Source organism: Eriocheir sinensis, chromosome 8 (assembly GCF_024679095.1).
Source record: "Eriocheir sinensis breed Jianghai 21 chromosome 8, ASM2467909v1, whole genome shotgun sequence".
Classification (NCBI taxonomy): Eukaryota; Metazoa; Arthropoda; class Malacostraca; order Decapoda; family Varunidae; genus Eriocheir; species Eriocheir sinensis.
The window spans coordinates 20,188,489-20,204,034 of record NC_066516.1 but is presented as its reverse complement, the minus strand read 5'-3'; positions in this window follow the sequence as shown (position 1 = coordinate 20,204,034).

Genomic DNA, 15,546 nt, shown 5'->3' with positions numbered 1-15,546 from the left:
TCAATCCCTTCTTTCCTCCCTTTCTCCCTCTGCCTCTCCGTCTCCCTCTCCCCTCTCCCTCCATCTCCACCTCACCACTGTTTCCATCATCTTCTATTTACCTTCCCTATTTTTCCTCCTCCTCTTCTTCTCTCTTTTATTATCTCTTCCAAAAATTCGTTTCATCCCTCACAATCATTTTCTCCCTTGCATTCCCACTCTCCCTTCCTTCCACTTCTTCTTCGTCTGTTTCCTTCCTTCCCTTCTTTATTTTCCTTATTTACTCCCTATTTCTCTCCCATCCTCTCTATTTATCCATTCCCTACTTTATTCTCTTCTCCAATCCTTATCTTCGGTCCTCCCTCTCTGCTTCCTTATTCCTTCCTCTTCTTTGTGTTACTTTATATCATCCACGTTTACCTTCTTTCTCTCTCTCCCTCTTTATATCTTTATCTCCCTTCCTCTCTTCCTCTCTTCCTTTTCTTTCACCTTCCTCTCTCTTAGCATGCCCCCTGTTTCCGTCTTTCCATTTCTCTCCTCCTATTTAATATTCTCCTTCCCTCCCTCTCCTTCCTTTCATCCTACTTCATTCCATTTATTGTTTCCCCTATATTCTCTATTCCTTCACCTTCCTCTCATTCTCTCCTTCATGTATCCTCTTTCTCCCTCTTTCCCTTTTAACCTCCCTCCATTTTCCCCTTCTCCCTTCCTCTATTGTAATCTTTGTCTCACTCTGTCCTCCCTGCATCCCTCCCTCTTTCACTTTCTCCTCCCTTCCTCACTCCCTCTCATCCTCCCTATTTACCTTTTCCACTATTCCAGCTCCCTCCCTTTTTTCTTCTACCCTCTCTTCCTTTATCGTAATTTTCTCTCTCTCTCTCTCTCTCTCTCTCTCTCTCTCTCTCTCTCTCTCTCTCTCTCTCTCTCTCTCTCTCTCTCTCTCTCTCTCTCTCTCTTTGCACCCCCTTCCACCTCTCTCTCTCTATTTCTTCCTACTCTCCCTCCCTTTATCGGAATCTCTCTCACTCACCCCCCTTTCTAACCCTCCTGCTCTCACTCTTCCCTTTTCTCCCTCTCTCCCTTCCTCCCCCCTTTCTTTCTTCCTCTCTCAATCCCTCTCATCGTCCCTCCATTTTCCCCGTTCTCTCCCTATCTCTATCGTAATTTTCCTCTCTTACTCATCCTTCCTTCCATCCCTCCCTTTTTCACTTTCCCCCTTCCTCCGTCTCTCCCTTTATACCCCCTCCCCTCTTCCCCTCTCCCTCACTTTTTCCTCCTCTTTTTCCTCCCTTTATCGTAATCTTCCTCTCCCTCTCACACACCCCTTCCTTCCATCCCTCCCTCCTTCTCTCCCTCCTACCTTTCCTCTCATTCTTCCCCCATTTCCCCCTCTTCCACCCTTTTGTCATTCCTCCCTTCTCTCCTCCCCTCCCTTCTTCTCTCTCATTTCCTCCTCCCTCCATTTCTCCCCTTCTCCCTCTCCCATCTCCTCCTCCCTCCCTCCTTCCCCCCTCAACACCCCTCCCCGCCTCCTTCCTCCCTCAACCCCCCTCCCCGCCTCCTTCCCCCCTCAACCCCCGTCCCCCCTTCCCCTTCCTCCTTCCCCCACTGCTGTTTAGGGCTGCCTCGGGCGGAGGGAAACAAGAGGATGTGTTGTTCTTTGTTTGTTTGTTTGTTTGTTTATATATTTATTCCTTACTTCATTTTATTTTACCTCTCCGAGTAATTACTACGCCCGTGCTGATGCTGATGATGGTGATGATGGTGGTGGTAGTGGTGGTGATGAGAGTGAGGGGGAGGAGGAGGAGGATTATTAATTCCTCTTTCACTATCCCTTTCCTGCCGATCCTCTCTCCGCTGGACCCCTCTTCCTTCTTTCATTCCTTTGTTCCTCCTTCCTTCTCTCTCTCTCTCTCTCTCTCTCTCTCTCTCTCTCTCTCTCTCTCTCTCTCTCTCTCTCTCTCTCTCTCTCTCTCTCTCTCTCTCACATCCATCCTCCTCCTCCTCCTCCCGTCCCCCCCCCCGCCACCTCCTCCAGCCGGCTATATGCAAAACGGTTCTGGGAAATTAATTCGTGTTTTCAGCATAAAATTCCGTCTCTTTTACAACTACTTTCATGGGAGTGCAGCGAGAGGGGGTTTCTGGGGGGATGTGGAGAGTGGGGGTTCAGAGGGAGGAGGGGGGTTAAGGGGGAGGGGGGAAGGGGGGTTGTCGGTCCGCCTCACCTTTCCGGAAGCTTTCACGAATTACTTGCGAAAATATTTGGCTCGGGAAGGTGAGGTTTTGGTTATGAGAGAGAGAGAGAGAGAGAGAGAGAGAGAACCAATCCACCATGTCACACTCATTTCTATCTGCCTTTCCTTCCCCTCCCTTTCCTCTCCCTTTCCCTCTCCCCTTTTCTACGCCTTTTCCACCCCCTCTTTTAATTCCCTTCCCTTTCACCCATGCGAGAGAGAGAGAGAGAGAGAGAGAGAGAGAGAGAGAGAGAACCAACCTACCATGTGACACCTATTTCTACTTCCCTATCCCTCCCTTTCCCTCCCCTCCCTTTCCTCTACCCCTTTCCCTCCACCCCTTTCAATTCCCTCCCCTTCCACCCTTCCACCCCAACAAACAACGTAGAACATATAGATTTCCTTCCCATGGCGATCGCGGTGTTGACTGGGGGAATGGGGAGGGTGGGGAGGAGGATGGGGAAGAGGATGGGGAGGGGGGGAAGGAGGTGAAGTTGGAAGACGAGACGAAAAAGGGGAAAGGAGACAGAGAAGGGAGGAGATAAAAAGGAGAAATGGAGGAAGTCTGGGTGAAGCAGGGAATGGATATGGAAAAGGAATATGCAAGAGGAGGAGGAAAAAGAGGAAGAGGAGGAAGAAAGGAGAAAATGTAAGGAGATAAACAGAGAAATGAAGGAAAAGAAGAGATGAGAAGGATGAAGAGTAGAAGGAGGAGGGGGAATGAGGGTGTGAGTGGAGAATTGAATGGAATAATGCAATAAAAAAGGAGAGTAAGAATAAAAAAAAATGAAGGAGAGAGGAGGTAGAGGAAGATGAAAGAAGAGCAAGCCGAAGCAAGAGAAAGGAAATGTGGAGAAGAAATGGAAAAATGTGGAGGGGGGGAAGGGCATGAATTTAAAGAATGAAGAAAGCAGGGCAATAAAATAGGAAAGAAGGAGCAAAAAAAAAAAAGAATGGAGAAAGTGGATGGAAATGAAAGAAAAAGATTAAAGAAAGAAGGAAGAAAGGTGAAGAAGGAATGGAAAAAAAAGTGGAGGGAGTCAAGGTATGAAATTAGAAAAGGAGGAGTGAGGAGGAGGAGGAGGAGGAGGGATGAAGGAGGAATGAATAGAAGAAAGGAATGGACGGAAGAAGGGAGGGAAGAAAAAATGGAGAAAAGAAGGAAAGAGGGGAAGGGAGGAAGAAAGGAAGGTTCCGAAATTGTACCATGAGTGTGTGTGTGTGTGTGTGTGTGTGTGTGTGTGTGTGTGTGTGTGTGTGTGTGTGTGTGTGTGTGTGTGTGTGTGTGTGTGACCATCTAAAAATTGAGGTTTATACATATTCATATTTACTAACCTACCTACCTACCTACCCACCAACCACCAGCATACACACATACTTACATACACACACATACACACATACATAAACATACTTACAACATATACTGTCACCAACAAAAGACCAATAAAACATGTCTTATAATACCCGAACCACACACACACACACACACACACACACACACACACACACACACACACACACACACAGGTACGCACTCGCTAATTAACAGTAATTGGCTATTGTTCACCTGATTTATTAACCGGATGAATAGCAAACTTTCTCAGCTTCAAAGGCGGGTAATTGCTATGCCAACTCCTCCTCTTCCTCCTCCTCCTCCTCCTCCTCTAGCATCCTCCTCTTTTTCCAGCATCCCCTTCCTCTTCACCCTTCTCATTTTCTTCGTCCTTCAAGTTCCTCATGTTCTTGCTCTTCTTCAATCTTCTTCTTCTTGAGCATCAAACTCTTTTTTTCTCTTTTTTTGCAGCATTTCCTTCCTCTTAAATTTTTCTCTATCTTTTTCATTTTCATTTTCCTCTGTCTCCTCCTCCTCCTCCTGCATCCCCCTCCTCCTCGCCCTTCTCCTTTTCTTCGTTCTTCAAGTTTTCGTTCTTCTTCAGCATCCTTCTCTTTCTCCAGCATTCCCTTCCTCTTCCTCATTTTCCGTCTCTTCATCATTATCATCCCTTTTTTATTTTTTTCTTCTCTCCCTCCTCCTCCTACTCCTCTTTTTATTCCAAGCGACGAGGTGATGCATTGGAAACATTGTACATATTTTTATTTTGGGAAAGTGTAATTTATCAGTGGAGCAAATATCAAACAGAAGAAGTTAATGCGGACACGATCAACTCATTATAATTATGCTTCACTGACCGTTGGTGCAGCACTTTCCGGTACCTACGTAGAGCAAGTACTTTAATCTGCCTTGTATTTCACTCAGGGTCTGAAAAAAATGGACAGAATATAGCTGTTGAGCGTCCTGTCGTCGCCCGCTCTTTCTTGATTCCATGTTTCTTCCTCCGTCATTTCCTCCTCCTTCTCAAGCATCATCTCGAGATCCCTTTCACCCTTGCTTTTCTCTGCCGCCTTCTTTTTTTTTTTTTCTTGTCTCTTAGTCATTATGATCCTCCTCCTCCTCCTCTTCCTCCTCCTCCTGCTCCGCTTAATACGTTGGCATTTCCCATTCTCGCACACCCATTACTCTCTCTCTCTCTCTCTCTCTCTCTCTCTCTCTCTCTCTCTCTCTCTCTCTCTCTCTCTCTCTCTCTCTCTCTCTCTCTCTCTCTCTCTCTCTCTCTCTCTCGCTCGCTCGCTCGCTCGCTCTCTCATCACGTACATTTTTTTCTTTCCAAATAAAAATCAAAGAAAAGTCAGATTAATTTTAACTCTACGGGTCAGTTATGGAAGGTGAGGAGGAGGAGGAGGAGGAGGAGAAGGAGATGAATAGGGATTAATCTCGGCAATGTGAATGTTGCTTATATGCTTTTATCTGTTTTTTTATTATTATTCTTTATATATTGTTGTTTTAAGTGTGTGTAAATGTGTCTGTCTGTCTCTCTCTTCACACACACACACACACACACACACACACACACACACACACACACGAATCCAGGGTCATTAGTGTGTTGACACGAGGCGACACATTGTTGCTTCGACTCATCAAAGGAGAGAGAGAGAGAGAGAGAGAGAGAGAGAGAGAGAGAGAGAGAGAGAGAGAGTCTCTCTCTCTCTCTCTCTCTCTCTCTCTCTCTCTCTCTCTCTCTCTCTCTCTCTCTCTCTCTCTCTCTCTCTCTCTCTCTCTCTCATTTCCTTTACATTCCCAATCTGTTCAAAATTCCCCTCCTTTTTCTCTCTTTTTCACCTTACGTTCAACAGCCACAACGTCCCTTTTTACCTATGATGATAATGATGATGATGATGATGAGCATAAGTATGAGGATGAGGATGGAAGAGCAATAAGATGTGGTGACTGGGAAAGGGGAAATGCATAGGCAAGTTGATGGGGGGGTGAGGGGGGAGCTGGGTGATAGTGATGGGAGTAGTAGGGTAGAGGCGGGGGGCATATGGTAGGTAAGGAGAGGGTGGTGGAGTGGGGTTGAGGAAGGTACTAGGATGGGCAAGAAAGTGGGTAGGCAGATGGAGGTTGAGAGTAGGTGGGGGTGGGTGGGTAGGATGGTGGGTAATGGATGGAGAAGTGAGGAGGAGGAGGAGGAAGAGGTCGTGATGGTGTGGAGGAGGATGGGCAAGGTAGATGGGGAAGGGTGGGTTGGCGGATAGGGAGGAAGTGGGACAGGTAAGTGGGCAGGCAGAGGGAGAAAGGGAGGAAGGATAGGTAATGGTCATGGTGGTGTGGTAGTGGGGAACAACTTACGTGGGAGAGGTGGGTAACTAGGCGACCAGGTAAGTAGGTAGGTAGGTAGATAGACAGATAGGTAGGTATTTAGGTAAGGCATAGAGGTGGGCAGCAGGGTAAGGGTAGCAGAGGTAGGTAGTCAGGTAACAGGTAGGTAGACAGGTAAGTAGGCAGGCATTTAAACAGGTGGTGGTGGGTAGGCCAGGTAGGTAGGTGGGTATTAGGTAAAGCAGGTACATAGGGCAGGCAGGTAGACAAGTGGTGGTAGGTAGGCCAGATAGGTAGGCAGGTTAGCAGTGGGTAGAGCAGGTAGGTTAGGTTAGGTTAGGTTAGGTTAGGCAAGTAGTGGTGGTGGATGGTGGTGATGGTGGCGGTGGAGGTAAGCAGGGCAGATGGGTGGTGGATATAGTGGTGGTGGGCTGGGCAGGAAGGCAGGTGGGTGGTGGATGGTGGTGATGGTGGCGGTGGAGGTAAGCAGGGCAGATGGGTGGTGGATATAGTGGTGGTGGGCTGGGCAGGAAGGCAGGTGGGTGGTGGATGGTGGTGATGGTGGCGGTGGAGGTAAGCAGGGCAGATGGGTGGTGGATATAGTGGTGGTGGGCTGGGCAGGAAGGCAGGTGGGTGGTGGATGGTGGTGATGGTGGCGGTGGAGGTAAGCAGGGCAGATGGGTGGTAGGTTTAGTGGTGGTGGGCTGGGCAGGAAGGCAGGTGGGTGGTGGATGGTGGTGATGGTGGCGGTGGAGGTAGGCAAACAGAGGGTGATGGATGGGTGGTTGGCGTGTCATTACTGGACCATCAGCATGACATTAGCAGCCCCGCCACAAAGAGCGCTCGTGTTGCTCAATCACCTCCACACAACACACCTCTTACCTCCCCCCTCACCCCTTGCCTCCCTCCTTACCTCCCCCCCTCACCCCTTACCGCCCACCTTACCTCCCCACCTCACCTTCCTCCTCAACCTTCCTACCTGACTGTTCTTATTCCCTCACACTCCTCCTCCTTACCTCTTCCCTCCACCTTCCTCACTATTCCCCCTCCTCCTCCTTACGTCTTACCTCTCCCCTCCTCCTCACCTTCCTCCGTCACACTCTCCTCCTCCTTTCTGTTCCGTTCTCTCTCCCCTCTCTCCCCTCCCTCCTCTGTTCCTACTCACGGTCTTATCCATCCTCCCCTCTCCCCATCTCAACACAACGCATCTCTTACCTTCTCCCCTCACCCCCTAATCCTCTTTCTCTCTTACACTTTCTTCCTTATTGTTCCTTCCATTTCTCTCCTTTCTCTGTTCTTACCTCCCCACCCTCACCTCCTCCTCCTCCCTGTCTGTTTTTTTTACTCCCTTATCTCTTCTTCTTTACTGTTTCTTCCTCTCCTCCTCTTTATCTGTTTTAACCTCCCCAACCTTTTCCCTTATCTGCTTCTCACCACTACACAACAACCCACCTTCCCCTCCCCTTCCTATCAGTTCTTACCCACCCTTTACTCCCCTACTCCCATACCAAAACACCCCTCTTACCCACTCCCTCATCCCCCTTCCTCACCTCCACACAACGCACCTCTGTCTTTCTCTCTCTCTCTCTTTCCCCTCCCTTCACCTGTCATTACCTGTTCATCCCATTACCTTGTCTTACCCTTAAATGCACCTCCTTACCCTTTATTCCTCTTTCCTCCCTCCCATTAACCCCTTCTCCTCCTCCTCCTCCTCCTCCCTATCTCTTCTTCACCCACTCATCCCCTTGCCTATTTCTCTTCCCCATTTAACCCTTTAACCTCCTTCTCTCCTTCCCTTCCTTCATTCCTTACCCATTTCACTTCCCCGGGACATATCTCTTGCCTTACGACCCTCCCATTCCTTACCTTTCTCCACCCTTTCTCAACCCTTTACCCTTTAAATCTTACCCCTTCATGTTTTCCGTCCCAACCATTAAGTCTTTACCCATTTACCTCCATACAATACATCTTTTACCTCCTCCTCCTCCTTACCTTCCACCTGTTCCCTTTGCTCCTCTCCCTCTCCTCCTCCTCCTCCTCCTCTCCCTTTCCTCCTTCTCTCCCTTTCTTCACCCCCCTCTCATTGCGTCACCCCTCCACAATACCCCTTACGGCTGTGAACTAAACGGGCAGTGTGTGTGTGTGTGTGTGTGTGTGTGTGTGTGTGTGTGTGTGTGTGTTATTATCTTGAGCCGCCTACTCATGTGGAGGAGGAAAAGAAGGAGGAGGAGGAGGAGGAGGAGGAAATGAAGAAGAAGAAAAAGAAGAAGAAGAAGAAGAAGAAGAAGAAGAAGAAAAAGAAAACAGTAAAAGAAAAAGAAAAAAAATGGAGGAGACGCAGCAAGAAAAGAAGAAAGTGGAAGAAAAAGAAGAAAAAAAAGGGAACAAGAGTAAGCAAAAAAAAAAAAAGAAAGAAAAAAAAGAAAAAGAAAAATAAATGAAGGAGAAGACGCAGCAACGGGAGAAGGAGGAGAAGAAAGAGCAAGACGAGGGAGAGGAAGAAGGAGGAGGAGGAGGAGGGAGAAGAGGAGAAGGAGGAGGAGGAGGAAGGGGGGATGCGCGGCGCCCGGTGGCTTAATGGCCCGGCAAGTACAAATACACAGCGCCGCCGCCCCTCCGCCGCCGCCTGTAATTATAAACTGAACTACTGTGGGCGAGGGTGGTCACTGCGAAGGCCCCGGGCGCTCTCTCTCTCTCTCTCTCTCTCTCTCTCTCTCTCTCTCTCTCTCTCTCTCTCTCTCTCTCTCTCTCTAATTGTTGCTTTCTTTGCTTCGTTTATGTTTTTCTTTCCTTTTTTTGTGTGTGTATATTGAATTTCCTCTTTTCTTTTGCCTATTTCATCTTCTCTCTCTCTCTCTCTCTCTCTCTCTCTCTCTCTCTCTCTCTCTCTCTCTCTCTCTCTCTCTCTCTCTCTCTCTCTCTCTCTCTCTCTCTCTCTCTCTCTCTCTCTCTCTCTCTCTCTCTCTCTCTCTCTCTCTCTCTCTCTCTCTCTCTCTCTCCAGGTAATGGCGGTGCAGTGATTTACAACGCACAGGTGCAAATTACGTGTTTGGTTTGGAAGCAGGTCGGCACAAGAGTCTGTGTGTGTGTGTGTGTGTGTGTGTGTGTGTGTGTGTGTGATGACTATCTTTCATTCCTTCCCTTCCGCCTTTTCCTCCTCCTCCTCCTCCTGTTTTGCTTATCTTCCTCCTTTGCAGTGATATATATCTTTTCTTCTTTTTTATCTTTTACATCACATTTCTTATTCCTCCTTCGGTTTTCCAGTTCTCTTCCTCCTCTTCCTCCTCCTCTCCCTTACTTCTTTTTCATCTTTTCCGAACACGAATTTCCTTTTCCAAACATCTGAATTTCTCTTAGTAAATTTTAAAACAGATCATATGAACGTTCCGTTGTAATTGTATTTGCTAATTATAATCATAATGGGTTTCTTTTTCCGTTTTATTTATATTTATTTAAACGTTCGGGAGCTAAACAAGGATTCCGTTAAAATGAACATGTGTGTGTGTGTGTGTGTGTGTGTGTGTGTGTGTGTGTGTGTGTGTGTGTGTGTGTGTGTGTGTGTGTGTGTGTGTGTGTGTGTGTGTGTGTGTGATGTCGTTCCTTGTTTTCAATAGGTTTTATACTCGTTTAAAGGTCGACTCCATGCCTCTTTCCCAAGGACATCATCACTTTACAAGAGGAATACATTAATTTTTACCACCAGGAAGTCTTCAAACATTACTAAAAAGGTATCATTCCTCTCTCTCTCTCTCTCTCTCTCTCTCTCTCTCTCTCTCTCTCTCTCTCTCTCTCTCTCTCTCTCTCTCTCTCTCTCTCTCTCTCTCTCTCTCTCTCTCTCTCACCTGCACACTTTACGCATCTTCTTTATTTACTGTCATACTCGTACCTGTGCCCTCCTTCCCCTCCTCGGATTTTGTCAACCTCACCTTTGTCCCATGAATATTTCCTTCTTTTCCGTTCCTCCTCCTCCTCCTCCTCCTCCTGCTCCTGCGATCGAGAGCGAGACACCGACAGCCCACAAACAATCAATCAAATGACTCAATGACATCACACGGGAAGGAATGTCATTGAAAACTCACGCAGCAGACAGACTACTCTGCCTCGACGCCGGAAGCAAGAGTGACATTTCTGTCCTCTATAAACGCGCAAAACTTAATATCCAGGCGTGATGAATGAGGGACTTTCCACCTCCGTGTAAGTAGAGGGCAGCGCTGTGCCGCCAGGTTCCACGGCGTGAAGGACATTGAATTACTGGAGAGTGCAGCGACGTGCTACGAAAATGATACCTTCGTTGAGGCCACAACCTTATGAAAGACGACTAAAAGAACTCATCGGCTGGAGTAGGTAGGAAGACACCTACCGAACGGGCGCAAGCCACTCCCGGTGAGGTATATATGGGAGGTGAGAAGGGAGCTGAAGCCCTCCAAAGACCTTCATGTCCTCACTCCTCACTAACCGTTTCCCTATTGTCTCACCAGTAGTCAGTAGTTCAGCATGCTCTCAGAAGCTTAGATCCTCTCTTTATCCACAACACATCATGTCATAATACATAAAAATTTTTTTAAAATTCAAAAAATTAAATGCCTCAATTCATACTCCCTGGAGTCCCCTGCCTAGAATTCCCCTTCTGGACCCAGGACTCCCCCTTCTGGCTGCCGAGGACCTCTTTCTCAATTTCTGACCTCTTCCTTTCTTTTTCTTCTGCAACATTCAGGTCTGGGTTCAAATTTTCATCTGTGTCTAACATCTCCTCCTCCTCCTTTGCCTCAACTTCTTCTGCTCTGAGGCACCTGGTTTACAAGGCTAATCTCTACAATCTTACTATCTCTCCTACTGTCTCTAATTTCAATCAAATGTTGCGCCTACATTTTAACGACATCGGCGCACTGACATCACTGCCACGACCTGACTCTTCTGAATTTTCACTGGACTTCCAAGGCTACTGTCCATTCTGTTAACTGTCATTCTGCTACTAAATACATCTCCTAACTACCACAACTATGTAAAACTCTTTGACTATGAAAATTCTAGGACTATTTGATCTTGACCCATTCCTTCCTTTAGAACTGGCATCTCCACAACTTTCCATCCTTCCCCACTCACCACTTTCATCCTCTTTCTTTTCAGCCAGTCATCCTGGTCACTGACCTATAACTTATCCTCAACGACCTAGAGCATTGGTCAGCACCCTACACACGTATGACTGACCCCATTGGGATTCTGGCCGTCGTCCTAATTCTCTTCATTCTTACCTCAAACCCTTCTACTTAACTCTGTCCCTATTCTGTCAAACTGTTCTCTCCGTTGGGCTCACCCATATCCATCTGTGTATCATATCCTGTCCTATCCTGGACTGTATCCTCTCTGGCCTCGATTGCTTCGGCATTTTGGATTTACCTCTCGGTGGGGATCACCTGAGGATGTGCTGATTCCGATTTGTGATTCTTGCTATCAGGATGGGGAGATTATTGTGTGTGCTCAATCACACTGGGTGGTGTCTCTCTGAGGCTGAGCATCGATCTCGTTCTTCACTCGTTCTCACGCTACTAAGCCTTCCACTTTGTCCTGTGCTTGGTCTCGTCAATGATAGCTCACAAAGATACAGAGCCTTCAAATCAAACTAATGCTAAACTTTCACTTTACTGCCACTCCGTGCCAAATGCAAAAAATCGTGCACCTGAAATTCTCAAACTAACAGAAATTCTTTCATTATTAGAAAATAACAAAACTATTCTTTCCCGTAACTCTTGGCATCACTCAAAACATCTCTTCAACATCTCTTCCAAATCTCCCTCCACTCCTCAGTCCCACTCTCAGTCCTGACCGTCTCAGGCAACTCTCTTCTCTCATCTGAGCTCTTCTCTCTTCTCTCCTCAAAATTCAAACTTGACTCCTTTTCTGGGCATGTTCTCTCTCTAAAATGCCTCCACTATCCTCTGACTCCTTTTTGTTTAATTCTTCTTCTTGGTGTTTTCTGATATGCTTTTCCTTGTCTCTTCCTCATGTCAATCCGACCATATGGAGTGTGCCTCCTATTGTCCTAAAACTGTGTGCCAACTGTTACACCCTTGCCTGGTCAAGCTCTTCCATATCTGCCTGTCAACTTTACCCTTCCTTCCTGCTGAAGTATGCCTTCACACAGCCTGTGCCTAACAAGAAGGGTTGCTCCAAACCCTCAAACTACCGTCCTCCATGCTTTTTTCTCTCTTTCTATCTATGGCTTTTCTTTAATCATTCCTTAACCGTAATTCTTCAAAGCACGTTTCCCTGACCTTCCTATCTGATCGCCAGTATGGGTCCCGCATCTGATCTTTCGTATGGGATCCTCCTCCGTTTCACTGACTGTCATCCTCTTGAGCCGTTTCAGTCAAACTTTTTGATATCTTCTGACATATCAAAAGGTTTGCTTTGATCTCAGTCTATATCAATCTTTCTTCTCCACTCTGACCTATCTATTTCTGCACTTACGTCTGTGCCTTATCTTCTTTCTTCCTTTTCTCATTCCTTTACTCCAAGTTCCGGTCTTATTCTTCTTATCCTAATTAACACCTTTTTCTTGGTTCCATTACAATTCCCACCCTTCTGTTGTGTGTTCTATCTCTCTTTTTCCAAAACAGACTGTCCTATCATGTCTTTCCAAAACGAACTGTCCTCATATTTCTGAGCTTTTAGATTCACCCACCCTCATTTCATACCTTTTTCAAGGAAACTACGCACCTTCAGAACTTAACGACTCGCTAACACCTCCAGCAGAAGCACGAAGAACCTCAGAACCTTCTTAACCTCAAAAACTATTCTTTGAACCTACTCAATAATCACTTCCCTCAGCACAAAAATCCCTACAACTATCACCTCATCTTTATCAACTCCCTACTATAATCATATCCCTTCACTATCCTTTCTCATAAAATCTCAATTACTAACTTGTCCTTAACACCTAAATCAAAAAGCTTCTCTCATTCATGGGCGTTCTGTCACCTGTTCCGTCATTCTTCCATCTCGCACTGTCTTCGTCCACCCTTCTGGGCCTTGTCACCCGCCCTCGTGTAAGGTATACATCTCGTAATCTTGCATGCATCACTTACGAAACAACTCCACTCTTCTGGCCCCAGGCTCTTCTCTCTTCTCTCTCTCCTCATCCTTGCTGATCCTCTTCATATCTTCTTACTTCTCCTTCTTCTGTTGATAATCTTTCTATCTTCTATCGATATTATGTACTGCCCCACTTTCTGAACTCTCTATTTGCAGCCTGAATGCCTCCTCTCTCTTTCATCCCTGCTGTTCTACTCCTGCTCATCCTATGCCTTATACCCTTATCTTGTACCATAACTCTTTCACAATGCCTTCTCACGCTCAGTTTTCCTATTAACAATCTTCTTCTCATCTTCTTTCCTATTGCCTGCTGTAAACTCAAATCCTTTTTACGTAGGAAAAAGAGACGACTGTGGGGGGATTTGATACGCGTCTTAAAATACCTGAACAAGTTTAGTAATGTCGATCGCTCCATGCTTGTCACACTCCAAACTAATCCGAGAACCAGAAACAACAGTTATACAATTCAAGTGAGTCATCCGCCACTGGAACAACCTTCTTCCAAAAGTGATTAGTGCGAAAAGGATCATCTCCTTTAAGAATCGCATTGATGGTCACTTTCTTGCGTCAGGAGTGAACTGCACAAGTGCTTTAATCTGTTCCTCAGGTCACTGAAGTGGCTGAAGCAGGCAACCTCGTAGTAGGCTAACTGGTATTTTGCTGCCTGCTCTTCTGGGTTTTCATGGTTCCTCCTTCTTCGCCCCTGTGTTTTGTGATGCAGATCTACCCACATCCACCCTCCCATTACCTTGTGTGTGTGTGTGTGTGTGTGTGTGTGTGTGTGTTGCCCAAGATGGAATGTCGTTTTTCTTCTTGACTTAATATACTGGTAAAACACACACACACACACACACACAAAGGACTTCCCATACGAAATCATGAATACTGAAAGAAAACGGAGGAAATAGAAAGAAAGAAGGATGAGCTAACGGGGAGGAAGAAAAGGAGATAATAAGGAAAAGAAATGCGAAAAGAAGAGGAAGAGGGGAAAGGAAAAAAATAAAGAAAATCACTTCACCCTTCCCCCCCTCCTCCTCCTCCTCCTCCTCCTCCTCCTTCCACATAGCAGTTAAGAATCTTGTTAACGAGATGCCCGAGGGGAGGGAGGAAGGGAGGGAGGAGGAGAGGGAGAAAAGGAGGGACATGGGGAGAGGAGGAAAGGGAGAAGGGAAGAGGAGTAGAAATGACCAGGTATACTGAGGTTTGGAAGGGGATGGAAGAGGGGAAGGAAAGGGAGGGCGATGACGGAAAGGGAGGTGGAGAGAGGGGGGGAGGGTTGAAAAAGAGGGCAGAGGAGGAGGAGGAGAGAAAGAGAGGGAAGGGAAGGGAACGGAAAATGAAGGAAAGAAAAAGGAAAGGAAGAGAAGAGAAGAGAAGGGAAGGGAAGGGAAGGGCAGAAAAGGGAGGACAAGGGAAGGGAAGGGAATTGAAGGAAAAGGAAGATAAAGGGAAGGGAAAGGAAGAAGAGGAAAGGGAAGGCAAGAAAGGAAAAACGGAAGTGAGGGGAAAGGAAGAGAAGAGAAAGGGAAGGTAAAGTATTGATAGATAGGGAACTGAAGGTATGGGAAAGCAAGAATAGAAAATTGATGAAAGAAAGTAAATGTGATAATGAGTTAGTTTGAAGGGACAAAACGAAAAGAGAAAAAAAAAAAGATAAATAAAAAATGCGTTAGAGCTTAGAGGATAAAATGAGTAGAAGTAGGATAAGAGAAAACAAGATAGATGAGGAGGAAAGGGAGAGAAACGAAAGGAATAAAAGAGAGGAGAGGAAACAGGAATGCCCCGAGGAAAAGGCACAGGGAAAGAAAGGAAACGGAGAAACAGATAAACAGGAAGAATAGAAAAAAGAAAGGGAAATAAGGAAAAGATAGAAAAGAGGTAGAAAGGGAAAAGGAGTACGCAGAAAAAGGGAGGAATAAAGGAAAAAATAAAATAGAAAAAAATGAACGGAGAGGAGATAATAGTAAATGAAAAGAAAGGGATGAGATGGAAAAAAAAAGACAAGAATGCAAAAAAAAAGAAAGGAAAACAAATGAAGGAAGAGAAGAGAAGGGTAGGGAAGGGAAGAAAAAGGAGGAAAAGGGAAGGAGAGGTAAGAAAAGGAAAGGGAATTGAAGGGAAAGGAAGATAAAGGGAAGGGAAAGGAAGAAGAGGAAAGAGAAGACGGAAAGGAAAGGAAGGAGATAAGAAAAAAAGTAAATAAAGTAAGTCAAGGAAATGTAAATGATGAAAGAAGTTGAAGAAAAGAAAGAACGAAAGAAAGATTAGAGGAATGATAAAGGGAGGATGTAAAAAGGGAAGAATGTGAGGGGGAAGTCAAAAGTATACAAAAAAACTAACTCTGCCCATTCATCATGTATTTTCATTATTTATTACCATCCTCTTCCTCCTCCTCCTCCTCCTCCTCCCTCTTCTCCATTTCCTTTTCTTTTTCATGCCCCTCCTCCTATTCATCCTTCTCTCCCTCCTCCTCATTTTCATTTCTTTTCTCTTCCTCATCTGTTAGTCAATCAGTCAGTCAAACAGTCAGGCACCCACACCACCACCACCAACAACAACAACAACACCACAACCACC